At 41.7% G+C, this 15,365-nt stretch overlaps 1 protein-coding gene across 1 annotated transcript in view; it reads right to left on the bottom strand.

The window, feature by feature from the left end:
• Positions 1 to 15,365, bottom strand: part of LOC310898178 (uncharacterized protein) — a 331,267-nt gene that overhangs the window by 262,413 nt on the left and 53,489 nt on the right. The window contains exons 4-6 of the mRNA XM_083832738.1: positions 4,159 to 4,304; positions 3,336 to 3,418; positions 2,064 to 2,197 (exon numbers count right to left, since the gene is read on the bottom strand). The gene's annotated coding sequence lies outside the window, so the exon portion shown is untranslated. The remainder of the gene's footprint in view (positions 1 to 2,063; positions 2,198 to 3,335; positions 3,419 to 4,158; positions 4,305 to 15,365) is intronic.

The raw sequence follows: 15,365 nt of genomic DNA, 5'->3' as shown, positions 1-15,365 counted from the left end.
GCATTTAGCAAAAGGGAATGTTAACGTAACAGTGTTGATTCTTTCTGAAGACAAGGGCCAGCTGTGTCCACAAAAGAAAGGCTGCCTACTTTTTTGTTCCAGCTCCAGAGTATTTGAGTCCACGTACTCTACTTCAATAAGGTAATTCACTGACCTCAGCGACACCTGCTGACTGACTTTTGGTATGAACAACAAGTATTCCAAAAGCCTGCATTCAATCATTTCCCTGAAGTTGTTCTGTATCCCATTTGGAGGTAGATATGTTTCTTCCAGTGGGTTTGTGACTCAGGTTCTTCACATGCGGTTCAGTCCTGCTGGACAATGTCTTTTATCTCTCTGAACTTTACCATATTTACATGGGAGTTGAAACACAGGGATTTTGAGGTTTTCCTGGGTTTGCTTTCCATGTTTTAGGACACTCTTTTCTTGAAAATTAATGCACACATTATTATAATTTCAGACTTAATTACAATATTTTCACCCTGTCTAATTTTAAAGTGAACTGAGTCTTCGAAAATATATCAAAGTAATAAAAATTCAATTTGGTTCTCCATTTATATATTTAACATTAGTAACAGAGGTACATATTTTAAATTAAATGTTGGCTTAATATAGGCAATAATTTTTGCTACTACTATAGATAAGGGTAAAATCTACTCTCAGATCCACATGGCAGTCTTCGTTTAAATGTGTTCACCTTCTCACAAGGCTCAGTAAGCACATGAGAACATGTTACTGTGCCCACTGTCTCTAAAATTACAGAACGTCCAGAGATATCTAGTGTTTGTCACAGTGAGTGCAAATGCACTTTCACAAAGCTCTAGTCAATCATAGATTATTAATACAGATTTGAATTGCTTTGATAAACTAATAATGAGACATCTATTATGGGGATGAATAGGAACTAAACTGTTATTTTGTGGTGGGTTGCTAAATGACAAAGAGTTCAGCTGAACTTGTATCTACAAGCAAGTGAAATCATATCACCTTTGGCCTGGAGCAGTGACTTCAAAGCTGCGTCATCGATACAGTATTCCAATTAGTTCTCTTCTTGTGTAAGTGGGTAATCTTTTAACACCAAGATAAGCCTTGGCCTCTCTTAGCTTCACGCCCGTTGTCATCACTGCTAACCGTTGCAATCAACCTACTGTTCCTGCAGCAAACAGTTCTGGAAGCTTTTAGTGTTTTTTCAGATCTTAATAAACAGTATTACTGCACATTTGCAGAACACTTTTACATATGATTAGTGTCAAACCAACCTACTGAACCAAAACATTTTGAAGATTTAAGGCATGAGAATTGTAGTGCCATTGGAAAATACTTATGAAAACACACCTGATGTAATATTCCCTCTTAAAAGGCAATAGTGACTTTCCCAACATACCATTTGAATTTTTATTTTACTGTAAACTTGAAAGTGGCTTTGGAAGGACAAGTAATAAATGCCACATGGCTATTTGATATTCCTGAACATAGAAGTGGATGCAAGTAGATCTATAAAATCAAAAAATGCTAGCAAACTAAATGCTGCTAAGCTCACATTTTTCACTGATAAATGAATTCATCATAGATGTTATAAAGGAAAATAAATTTCAGTATATATAACTTAAGAACTTTATGCTATAATCTTGCTGTTCTAACAATCTTTTTCTGGATGCACTGCAAGGCTTAAAGTTGACATTTTCAAAAATTTATTTTTCGTGATGTTCAAAGTAAGTGTCATGTACAAAGTGGGCCCTTAAAAGCTTAGCTAAAGGAAAACTCCCCATTATTTTAGCTACATTAGGCCTAGTATTAACATATATCAAAATGAAAGGAAGATATCTATAGGCATTTTAGTCTGAGAGCAGTTAAGCTTGCTTCCAAAAGCTATGCTCAGAGTCTAAACTTTCATCCTTAAAATGATTTAGCGTTTGTTATAAAATGCCACAGAAGCAGGGCTTGACCCTTGGTATTACAGCTTTAGCACTTAGGGCTAGATTAGAGCTATAATTAGGACACTTTAACCAAAGAAAAAATTGATAGTCATGGCACACGTCATCAGAAAACAGGTTTCCACTCACCCCCAGTTCACTCTGAACTGCCGTCTTATTCTGCTCAACCCCTTTCTCCCAATGGAAGATTTCCTCTTCAGTTGCTGAGCACAGCGACAAAGACATGCATGTCTTTTTCTGTCATCTGTCTGGCTGTCCTCCTCCTGCCCACTCACAAGAGAGGAGACACAAAATAAGCCCATGCTCTCGTTTTCCTTCCATGTGCACTCTGAACTCATCTGAGCCCACTAGTAAGATAATCTTTGAGGAACGGTATTACTGAGCTCAGTGACCAGTCAATGGTCATCTCTAGTATCTTCAGACTCTTAAAACAGTATTAGAAAATCTGTCTGAATATATGAACACTTATATCCTACTTTCAGTAAGGATTTTTGCCTTACACATTAAATACTTGTTAGCTGAATAAGAATTTGTTACTTGACTCCCTTGCTGCGCAGTATAGTTTTTATTATGTACTATGATATCAAATTTCTAGCTCTACCAAAGAATTGCATTTAAGAAAAATAAACATTCCATTTATTAAACTGTGGGGTTTACATCATAATAAGACAGAAAAAAAGAATAATGCTAATAAAAAAAAGGAATTAACTAACAGTGTGGTTGCGCTGCAACGGAAAAACAATCTGTAGCAAGACATCAAATCAGTTTCAGGAAAACAGCTGAAAAGCCCATGCCAAAGAATGCTGCTGCTGCATTGTGTTTTCATTTCTGTGATGGGATTTACATAACTCAACATGACATTATATTGGCTAAGACACAAATCTAGTCTTTAATCCAACAAGATGCACAGAGCTTGCTGTTTTGTGGCACCAAGAGCCCCTCTGCCAGGCTTCTGTATCTTACCCTGCCAAATATAATCTTTATGCGTATTTATCCATTTAATACTTGCTGCATGTTACCCACCGCCTGCATGCCCACAAAGTTACAGTATACAGATATAAAATGCTCTCCTAATAGACCAGTTGTCATTGATACATTAGCATTGAAATGACAACTGCAACTCTGTTTACACAGAGAATGAAAATATATCTTGCCTTTACTAGCTCATCATTGCCTCTTGATTTTTTCTGCTTTCTTTCATTCCCCTATTATTCACTGACACTTAATGAGTTTTTGCCAGAACAGTTGGAATCACAACCTGACCATCAAAAGCATACCACCAAAGATGTACTTTTGCAAAACGCTAATGAAGACTGCAATTCCAAATCTATGGTGTAGACAGAGTTCTGGTTCATTAGGTTGTGTAATTATTTTGAAAGTGAATACCTACTTGATGCCTACCTTGGCTCAATTTCTGCCTTGAACTTCAATTCTCTGTTGTAATTCCTGGTTGATTCTTTGCCAAAACCAAAACTTGCATCTCCCTGCGGAAAGGAAGATCACATATTTGTTTCTAAGTTTATGCGTGGTACAAATAGCAGTATCAATAATATAATTAGGCTGGTCAGAGTCAGCTTACAACCAACACAAGAGCAAAATACAATATTGCTAGTCTAGTATTTAATCCTAAAACAGGGTTTGTATTCAAATTTTGCTTTTTATAGACACAAATCTCATGTAAATTGACAGCATTACATAAATGTTTCCTGTGACTAAGAAATACTTATGTCCACAAAGAAGACAAGCTAACTTGACTTAAAACATTTAAAAGCAAATCTTTCTCAGTTTTCCCATTGGAGGATCTTTACTATTTATCCCTCATTTGGTCTGATAAGATTGCCTCTTATCCCTTATCCTCCCACTCTATACACATTGTTGTGATTGTTGATGGCCGTTCTGTTCTTTATAGGACTATTCTCTACATTACCGAAATGACTTGCTTTCCATGCTAAGTGACATTTCTCTTAAATTTGAGTCTTTGTTGTTTTCAGTCCCACAAATTCATTTGAACTTCCTCTTCAATTTTATCTTGCCTGTGTATAGATCATCTTTAGTCTCTGTTTAACATTTACTGTCTGTGATCCTGCTGATTTCTGAGACAGTTCCTTTCTTTTGCTTTCCTTAGGAACACATCCTCAATTTCTCAGAGCAGATCTGAGAGTAAGAAAATCCTTTCCTACTTCATACCTTAGTCTTTAAAGTGGATGTTCTTTTAAGCTGGTACCTGCAATTCCCAGAGCTTAACTGAACTGAAAACTGCAGAGAACAAGGTGGTTGAGACTTAGTCCACTTCCTTGGGAGATCATTCCCGTCTGAGAAATTCTCTCTAGAGAATCTTGGTTGGCAATGTCGTTTCGGCATCCAGTGGCCCTAGAACACAGGGGAAAACACAAAACTGCATTCAGAAAAAATAAAAATAAAAAAAAAATCAGTATCCAAAAGTCCCCAATATAATCGATTCTTGCAACTAGCTTGCCGTGTTTTTGAAACTTTTCTGTATAAAGTTCCTACTTAGTCTACTTTGAGGCAAAAAAAAGCAGGCTGTTGACTAGGCATAGTTAGACTCATGCAAAAAATATTGTGCAAGAAGTTCATAATTTTCTTGTGCATTTATGAGTTCAGTTCAACACAGCTGTGGAAAACCCTTAAAAGCTTCTCTCTGTTATCTGGAAGTCGAGGTGAGATGGAGCATTCCGCCTAATATCACCTGGATTTAAATTTCCCTAATTAACAGGGCCATTCTAAGTAAAGATCTGTCAAGTTAAGGATTCACTTTCCCACACGCTCTATCAGACTTCAAGTCTGTTGAGCATGGTACAGAAGTGTATGATTTTCTCATTTTTGGAACTCTTTCGACTGTTTCCTTTAGATATATCTTTTCTTGTCTGTAGGAATAAAAACAGAGGTATATGTTATTAGATTTTACTTCTGTAGTCAAATTCTTCTTAGAAAAGATAATTTAAATATTCGAGTGGTTGAAAACTCAGGAACATTCAAGAATCTCTGTGAAGAAAATGTAACACCCAAACTGGAAGTTTCTGAAGGAAAATAGGATTATATTGTTTCAAACTGTACAAGGTACACTACAAAGCTACAATAAAGAAAATTAAGACAAAACAAAACAAACTCATAAGCTCTTACTAACATCTGTCACAACACAGTATCCCAGTAACTATACCTTCATAGAAATTTAGCACATCTTCACTCTAAAACACCATCTGTTCTGATTTATACAACTGCATTTGTAGTTTGTGGGAACGGGTGTTTTTTAAAGTCAGAGAAATAATTTGTATGTATCAGTTGTGATAACAAAGAATGCACAGTTAAAGTGTTGTACTAGTTACAGGCAAAATAATCCTACTGTTTGAAAAGACTCTAAAAATGATTTTGCTCATTACAATAACTCCTCGTTGAGGAGTTTCTCAGCAACAAGCTGAGGCAAAGCAGATGACAGCTCACTGATACTTCCACAAAGTGGAAGTCTAGACTTCTCTCAGATGTTCACAAATACAAATGTGTTTATATTTCTGTAGATCCAGTTTCTAAATGCTTTGTTAGAAAATTCATTTTAGGACAAATCCATAGACAAAGTGACTTCATTGAAACACAGCAATCAAAACATAACTTTCAGTCCATAGCCAGTTCTACCTAATACCTCTACCTACCTGCATTTCTCATGAAATGACTGTTGACAGGATACAAAACCTAAGAATATAACAGGAAACCTATTAGGTAGCAGGACGTTTCTTGCTATTTGCTGCCTGTGATTATCATTTTGGGCATGGCAAACTCAAAAGTGAAGGGTTTTTTTTGTGTGTTTTCAGAGTTGGGATAAAGAACTATTTCTAGTAATAAGGAACTCTATAATAATCTAGGGACTCTGCTAGAGTTTAAGATTTTCTCCTTTTTCAGTCAACGTAAGTGTACTACATCGTAAGTGCTGCTTTGACTGTTGCACTTGGAAAAAAAAAAGGGTTTATACACTTGTTCACTAAAAAGATAAAGATGCAAAGTAGAACTGTTAGCATTTGGAATTATTATGGAATTAGAATTCGCATAAAGGGTATTCTTATTTAAAAAAAGCTCTTCTTGATGGAAACATTTTTCTGTCTAGAAAAATACTATTTCAAGCCTTTGAACTTGAGGTTATAGTACTTCTAGAAGAAAAAAAAAAAACTTTCAAAGCAATCAGCAAGGACATGGTTAAAGCAAACAGTGCAGAAAGTGTGCCACCATTGTCAGTATCTGTCACTATTAATCACTGTGAGCAATAATGTTTTTAGCTTAAATTTCCTACCCATAAGGAATGTTTAGGCAACACTAAATATAACGTGGCAGAACTGAACAAAGTCTGATGTGTTTCTCAGCACTTTACCCTAATGATCCCTGCATTATAAAGAGCTTCATCGACTTCCATGAATACTTTAGTTGTGTCTACTAGTGACCTTTTATAGAACAAAACTACCTATGTACGTGTGACTCTAGCCTGGTCATAGCCTTGTACTACTTGCATTATTTTAAGTCAGTTAGGACTTTTTTCAACAATGATATTTAGCTGGAAAAAGACTCCTCAGAACTTTTTTCACACATAGAAGTTTTGACAGAAAATTTTCATTACAAGAATTTCTTAGTCCTTGGTAGAATTCCAAATCAAAACCAAAAAAATCAGCTTAGAAACAATAAGTAGCTTAGATTGCCAGAGTATTTCCCTTGTATTAAACCTTTGCAAGCCATGTATGAAGTCTCAGCCTCACATACTCTTACAGCCACTACTGAACTTTCACTATTTGGGGATTTCCTATTTCTGCTATTTTCATAGAAGACTACAAAAGATTTATCTTTCAAATAAATATTGAATGGAATACGTATATATACATTTGTGTGTATTTATATATATATATGTAGATACATTTATAGAAGATTACACATACATTTATGAATCTAGTAAAAAGCTCAAGGTGGGAAAAATATTTCTGATGTCAAACTTTTTTTTTTAATATAAAAACTTCAAAACCAAAATGTAGCAGAATCATATGACAGAAAATAGAGAGCTGATTATGAAAATTAGTATAAAATATTTGCAAGAATTGTTTATAGTTATTACAAATTGTTAAAGCACTTGATAGTAATATAAACATCTTTAATCAAAAAATGCCAAACAATAACTGCAAGAAATCAAGATGCCTTGGGACTTTTCATCAGTAAGAACCAATACTGAAGTAGTTTTTCTATGGGTTAATAGTCACAACAAACCAAGCTTGCGAGCAGCTGCTAGAGAAAATAGCTTATTGATGTTATACTGAGAAAGAACATGAGTCTTGCAATCTGTGTAGCAACCAAATGCAATAAGAACCGTACATTTGATTTTAGATGAAATATTCGTTTAAAATGTTTACAGTTGTAGTACAGCCTTTATCCAATGTTTCTTTCATTGCTATAACTTTGTAGAAACAACTTTTGGGCCATGGGTAAGCTTCTAAAATAAAATAAATGATAGAGTAAGAGGGAGAATTTATAATGCATAATAGATGGAAGAACAGGTGCAACAAAGTTTTATATTTTGGACAGATTGTAAAACTGAGATATTTGGATGTGACTGGATTATTAAGTCTGTAACAGAGATAATGCAAGGAAACAGAACTAAAGCAAACTGTACTGTATTTGATAAGTATTATTGTTCTGACTTGAAATACTAGATACTAGTTAGAAATGTTTTTTGGGGGGGGGGAAGTGTGAACATATCTGAAAAAAAAATATTGGGAATCTTCCCTTGGTTACTATTTCTTATCAATATTACTCCTGCTTCTTCGCTTGTTGTTAATATTACCAAGTTATATTACCCTGTATTACGAACAATTATACCTCTAAATGCACTGTCATACCAAGTCAATCTTCCCTAGACTTCAGTTAAAGTGCCTGAATGTTATTTCATTTATCCCAGCCGAAATCTAAGCTCTGGAAATGATTTTGTAATTGATATCCAGATGTTGCAAATCGCTAACACTTGAAATCAGACCAATTGTCCTTCAGGTCTTTGCCTTCTGGAACTCTCCTATTCCTTTTACCTCTTCAAAAACCCTTAAAACAGCCATCTAATTTCTGGTGCCTAATTTTTGTTAGGCATTTTATTCTTCACAGATAAAGCTAGGAAACTCAGGAGGTTCATAATGGTGCAGGAGTGACCAACACAAAGCTAGAACTGTCACCTTAATGGGCCAGTAAGCTTGGAGCCAGATTATCAGCTACAGCAGATCAATTTTCAGGGAAAATAAAACATATCCATATGTACCAAGAAATCTTTAAAGTTTCCTTGTTATTCTCTCCTTCTGAAGGAGTTCTGGTCAAGCCTAGCTAAGACTGTTAAAGCAGTTGGGAACTGCCAGAGCACTTGCTAGATATTTCTTGCTTAGTCTGCAAATATATGGACTGGACTGCATTCCTTTTGACTGGTTGTGGTCCCTTATACTGTCACAGGATTGCTGACACAGTCAACTTCTACTCTAAGAAAAGCTTTGTGCTAGGGTAAAGAAGCAAAATGTACCTTAAACGGTGTTTTTAATTGTCTTAATTCTAGGAGGGGATAGAAATTGCTCAATATCTTTCAACCTTGTTGCCTTAGTAAGAACAGAAGATACTAAAAATGTTACAGCAGCATTTCAGCATCTGGAAGTATCTCTATGTTGTGGTTTAACCCGGCTGGCAGCTAAACACCACACAGCCGTTCGCTCACCCTCCCCCCTCCCTCTCTGGGATGGGGGAGAGAAACGGGAAAGTGAAGCCTGTGAGTTGAGATAAAGACAGTTTATTAAGACAGGAAAATAATAATAACAATAATAATAATAATAGTGATAATGGTAATAGTATTAACAATAATAATGTGTAAGAAAACAAGTGATGCACAATGCAATTGCTCACCACCCGCTGACCGATGCCCAGCCTATTCCCGAGCAGCCGGCCCCCCCACCCCGGCCAGCCACCCCTATATATTGTTTAGCATGACGTCAGATGGTATGGAATACCCCTTTGGCCAGTTTGGGTCAGCTGTCCTGGGTCTGTCCCCTCCCAGCTCCTGCTGCACCCCCAGCCTGCTCGCTGGCAGGACAGAGCGAGAAGCCGAAAAGTCCTTGGCCTGGTGTAAACACTGCTCTGCAACAATTAAAACATCAGCATGTTATCAGCGCTCTTCTCATCCTAATCCAAAACATAGCACCCTACCAGCTACTATGAGCTACTTAACTCTGTCCTAACTGGAACCAGGACAGATATCCACCCCTTATTCCATACCATTTATGTCATGCTCAGGTTACACTCTGTCCAATACATTCTAATTAATCACCATTTTCATCTATGATATATAGCAATCATGGTAGTGATGACATACATTATTATATAATAATTAACATACTACAATTCAACTCATGGGCTATTCTCACCCAGTATCAAATCCCCTTGAGGTACACACCGGACCTCCCCATTCTTTTGCATTACCCACCAAGTGCATCCAGGTCCCTGAGCAAAAGCAATTCCACGAATGGGTTTGCCTTTTCCTGAGGCAGGAGTAGCCCAGACTGTTTTACCCAGCATGTTTCTTACGTGCACTACAGGAACTTTATCCCCTTCTACAGTGCGTAACAGGTTTGATTGGGCAGGTCCAGCTCGGTTGGCAGATCCCCTGGTATTGACTAACCAGGTGGCCTTTGCCAAATGTGTATCCCAATTTTTGAATGTCCCAGCACCCATTGCTTTCAGTGTAGTCTTCAACAGTCCATTGTATCGTTCAACTTTTCCAGAGGCTGGTGCATGATAGGGGATGTGATACACCCACTCAATACCATGTTCTTTGGCCCAAGTGTCTATAAGGTTGTTTCGGAAATGAGTCCCGTTGTCTGACTCAATTCTCTCTGGGGTGCCATGTCGCCATAAGACTTGCTTTTCAAGGCCCAGGATAGTGTTCCGGGCGGTGGCATGGGGCACAGGATATGTTTCCAGCCATCCGGTGGTTGCTTCCACCATTGTAAGTACGTGGCGCTTGCCGTTGCGGGTTTGAGGGAGTGTGATGTAATCAATCTGCCAGGCCTCTCCATATTTATATTTCAGCCATCGTCCTCCATACCAAAGAGGTTTTGACCGTTTGGCTTGCTTGATTGCAGCACATGTTTCACAGTCATGAATAACCTGTGCTATAGTGTCCATGGTCAGGTCCACCCCTCGATCACGAGCCCATCTGTAGGTTGCATCTCTACCTTGATGGCCTGAGGTGTCATGGGCCCATCGGGCTATAAATAATTCACCTTTATGTTGCCAGTCCAGGTCCACCTGAGCCACTTCAATCTTAGCAGCCTGATCCACCTGCTGGTTGTTTTGGTGTTCTTCAGTAGCCCGATTCTTGGGCACATGAGCATCTACATGGCGTACCTTTACAACCAGGTTCTCTACCCGGGCAGCAATATCTTGCCACAATGCCGCAGCCCAGATGGGCTTGCCCCTGCGCTGCCAGTTGTTCTGCTTCCATTGCTGTAACCACCCCCACAGGGCATTTGCTACCATCCATGAATCAGTATAGAGATAGAGAACTGGCCACTTTTCTCGTTCAGCAATATCTAAAGCCAGCTGAATGGCTTTTACTTCTGCAAACTGACTCGATTCACCTTCTCCCTCAGCAGCTTCTGCAACTCGTCGTGTAGGACTCCATACAGCAGCTTTCCATCTCCGATGCTTTCCCACAATACGACAGGACCCGTCAGTGAACAAGGCATATTTCTTCTCATTTTCCGGTAGCTTGTTGTACAGGGGGGCTTCTTCAGCACGAGCCACCTCCTCCTCTGATGATATCCCAAAGTATTTGCCTTCTGGCCAGTCCATAATCACCTCCAAGATTCCTGGGCGACTGGGGTTTCCTATTCGAGCCCGCTGAGTAATCAGTGCAACCCACTTGCTCCATGTAGCATCAGTTGCATGATGCGTAGAGGGGACCCTTCCTTTGAACATCCAGCCTAGTACCGGCAGTCGGGGTGCCAGGAGGAGCTGCGCTTCAGTACCGACCACTTCCGAAGCAGATCGAACTCCTTCATATGCTGCCAATATCTCCTTTTCAGTTGGAGTGTAGCGGGCTTCAGATCCTCTGTATCCCCGACTCCAAAACCCCAGGGGTCGACCTCGAGTTTCCCCAGGTTCTTTCTGCCAGAGGCTCCAGGTGGGACCATTCTCTCCGGCTGCGGTGTAGAGCACATTCTTTACATCTGGTCCTGTTCGGACTGGCCCGAGGGCTACTGCATGAACTATTTCCTGCTTAATTTGTTCAAAGGCTTGTCGTTGCTCAGGGCCCCATTCAAAAGCATTCTTCTTACGGGTTACTTGGTAGAGCGGGTTTACAATCAGACTGTAATTTGGAATATGCATTCTCCAAAACCCCACGACACCTAGGAAAGTTTGTGTTTCTTTTTTGCTAGTTGGTGGAGACATAGCTGTTATCTTGTTGATCACATCCATTGGGATTTGACGACGTCCATCTTGCCATTTAATTCCTAAAAACTGGATCTCTCGTGCAGGTCCTTTAACTTTATTCTGTTTTATGGCAAAACCGGCCTTCAGAAGGATTTGGACTATTTTCTTCCCTTTCTCGAAAACTTCTTCTGCAGTGTCACCCCACACAATGATGTCATCGATGTACTGCAGGTGTTCAGGAGCTTCCCCCTGCTCCAGCGCAGACTGGATCAGTCCATGGCAAATGGTAGGGCTGTGTTTCCACCCCTGGGGCAGCCGATTCCAAGTATATTGGACTCCCCTCCAAGTGAAAGCAAACTGTGGCCTGCACTGTGCTGCTAGAGGGATGGAGAAAAATGCATTAGCGATATCAATTGTGGCATACCACTTGGCTGCCTTTGATTCCAGTTCATACTGGAGTTCTAGCATGTCCGGCACTGCAGCACTCAGTGGTGGCGTGACTTCGTTCAGGCCACGATAGTCCACTGTTAGTCTCCACTCACCATTAGACTTTCGCACTGGCCATATGGGACTATTAAAAGGTGAATGAGTCTTGCTGATCACTCCTTGGCTCTCCAGTTGACGAATTAGCTTATGGATGGGACTCAGGGAGTCTCGGTTGGTGCGGTATTGCCGCCGGTGCACAGTTGTGGTAGCGATCGGCACTTGCTGTTCTTCAACCCTCAGCAACCCCACAACAGAAGGGTCCTCTGAGAGACCAGGCAAGGTAGACAACTGTTTAATGTCCTCTGTCTCCAAAGCAGCTATGCCAAAAGCCCAGCTGAACCCTTTTGGGTCCTTGAAATATCCTCTTCTAAGATAGTCTATGCCAAGGATGCACGGAGCATCTGGGCCAGTCACAATACGGTGCTTTTGCCACTCATTACCGGTTAGACTCACTTCAGCCTCCAATACAGTTAACTGCTGGGATCCCCCCGTCACACCATAAATACAGATGGGCTCTGGCCCTTTATAGCTTGATGGCATTAGAGTACATTGTGCACCGGTGTCTACCAAAGCCTTATACTTCTGTGCGTCTGACGTGCCAGGCCATCGAATCCACACAGTCCAATAAACTCGATTGTCCCTTTCCTCCCCCTGGCTGGAGGCAGGGCCCCTCTAGTCCTGGTCAGAATCTTCATTTCTGTGTTTAAAGGACTGCCTGCTGGAAGTTGGAGCAGCAAACCTTTCAGAGAACTCCTTTTTCCCAATTGTTTTCCTTTGCAATTCACGTACCCGTGCCTCTAGGGTCGCAGTAGATTTTCCATCCCATTTTCTCATGTCCTCTCCATGGTCACGTAGGTAAAACCACAGGGTGGCGCGGTGTGTGTGCCCACCATATTGTCTTCCTTGCATAGATGAATGTTTACCCCTAATAGCTGAGACACTGGTTTGTACAGGTGGGGAGGAAAATAATCTCTCTTCAAGTTGGTGGATCTTTTCAGAAAGTTTCTCCAAGGTATTCTCTTTTAGCTGGTGGACACTGGTTCGTTCAGGTGAAGGGGAAGATAATCTTTCTTCAAGTTGGTGGATCTTTTCAGAAAGTTTCTCCAAAGCATTCTCTTTTAGCTGGTGGACACTGGTTCGTTCAGGTGAAGGGGAAGATAATCTTTCTTCAAGTTGGTGGATCTTTTCAGAAAGTTTCTCTAAAGCATTCTCTTTTAGCTGGTGGACACTGGTTCGTTCAGGTGGAGGGGAAGATAAATTCTCTTTAAGTTGGTGGACCTCTTCAGAAAGTTTCTCCACAGCTGAGACACAGGCCTTTAGGGAAGAGGAGAGATTTCCTTCGTACTGCCGGAGTATTTTAGTCACTTCATTCACTGTGGGATTCTCCTCCGTTTTCCAGGCTAGTATTGCCAATGAGTTGGCATATGATGATGGGGCACTCTGTACAAACTTCCGCCACATGGGTAGTGTACACCGGACTGCATCTGGATCTGCGGATGTTTGTGCGTCGTCTAGGTCCTTATAAATTACTTCCCGTACGGCCAATTCCCTCAGGTACTGAATTCCCTTCTCCATGGTGGTCCATTTGCTTGGTAAACATACAAGTTCTTCCTTGAAGAGATACCTTTCCTTCACAGCTGACAGGAGACGCCTCCAGAGGCTGCGAGATTGTGCTCCATCTCCAATTGCTTTGTCAATGCATGCGTCCCTAGCAAGGGATCCCAGCCGCCTGGCTTCCTTGCCCTCCAATTCCACATAATTGGCTCCCGTGTCCCAGCACCGGAGCAGCCAGGTGACAAGCTGCTTGCCTATACAGCGACCAAAATCTTTTCGCACATCTCGTAGCTCACGCTGGTATAGAGTCCGGGTAATTACTGTTGATTTTTCGACATCCTCATCCTCATCTTCAGTCTTCTGCACCTTTGATGGCCGGTGTAGAGTCCGGGTAGTTACTGTTGATTTTCCGACATCCTCATCCTCATCTTCAGTCTCCTGCACCCTTGATGGCTGGTATGGAGTCCGGGTAGTTACTGTTGATTTTTCGCCATCCTCATCCTCATCTTCAGTCTCCTGCACCTTTGATGGCCCAGCCTCGTCTTCACTACGCCCAGACTTAGCAGAAGACTGTCTGCGTTTTAAACGACCTGAGCCTCTATACCATTTTTTCACCTTGTCTACAGGGGCAACTTGCACTGCTACAGCTCGTTTCTCTGACCCAGACACAGGGTCTGCCACAGGGGTTGGAATACCCTCTGCGGGGTCAACTTGCACTGCTACAGCTCGTTTCTCTGACCCAGCCACAGGAGTGGGAGCAGCTGCACGAGCTGGGGCAGCTGCAGGAGCTGGAGCGGCTGCAGGGGCTGGAGCTGGAGCGGCTGCAGGAGCCGGAACGGCTGCAGGAGCTGGAGCGGCTGCAGGAGCTGGAGCTGGAGTAGCTGCAGGAGCTGGAACTGGAGCGGCTGCAGGAGCTGGAGCGGCTGCAGGAGCTGGAACTGGAACGGCTGCAGGAGCTGGAGCTGGAGCGGCTGCAGGAGCTGGAGTGGCTGCAGGAGCTGGAGCTGGAACTGGAACGGCTGCAGGAGCTGGAGCTGGAGTAGCTGCAGGAGCTGGAGCTGGAGTAGCTGCAGGAGCTGGAGCTGGAGCGGCTGCAGGAGCTGGAACTGGAACAGCTGCAGGAGCTGGAGCTGGAGTAGCTGCAGGAGCTGGAGCTGGAGCGGCTGCAGGAGCCGGAGCGGCTGCAGGAGCTGGAGCTGGAGCGGCCGCAGGAGCTGGAGCTAGGTTGCTAGTAGCATCAATTGCAGCTCGATAGGCACAAGCCAGACCCCAGCACGCTACAGTGATTTGTGTCACTTTGGAACTGCCAGAGTCATGACACCTTTTTTTCAAGCATTCTGCCAGCTTTTTAGGATTTTGCAGTTGTTCAGGGGTGAATGTCCAAAACACTGGAGGTGACCACTGCTCTAGAAACCTGCCCATATCCTCCCACACTCCCTGCCACTCGCAACTATCCCGCCTCAAGACAGATCTCCGGATGAGATTCCTAAGTAGTTGTTTAACCCTCCACAAAATCTGAAGCGCATTCAGGAGACATAACAACAAGAGCAGGCTGGTCTGAGTATCCCAAGGATATTCAACATCTCGGAGAACCACCGTAACTAACTCGGGGGATAAGAGGGTGGTGGTGAAGGAGAAAGGGAGAGTGAACAGGTAGGGAAACATGTCTTCCCCTGTCCCCTTCACAGATTGGCTCCCTAACGAAAACAGGCAATAGGTGTAATTGCTAATAGTTTCCGAGATATGGGTTCCAAAGTATAGAGTCGACGTCAGTGCTGAGTACAAATACCAGGTTAAAGTCGTGACCAGATATCTCATCATTTCATAAGCCATTGTTACACCGCACAGTACCATAACAATCTTAAACTAGGGCCCGGAAAGGATAAACAGTGCAACAGGGAGCACATACAGAAAGTAACGTACCATAAAACTCAATTTGGAATACAG

The sequence above is a fragment of the Anser anser genome (genome assembly GCF_964211835.1).
Source record: "Anser anser genome assembly, chromosome: 4".
NCBI lineage: Eukaryota > Metazoa > Chordata > Aves > Anseriformes > Anatidae > Anser > Anser anser.
This window is presented reverse-complemented; position numbering and strand designations above follow the sequence as displayed.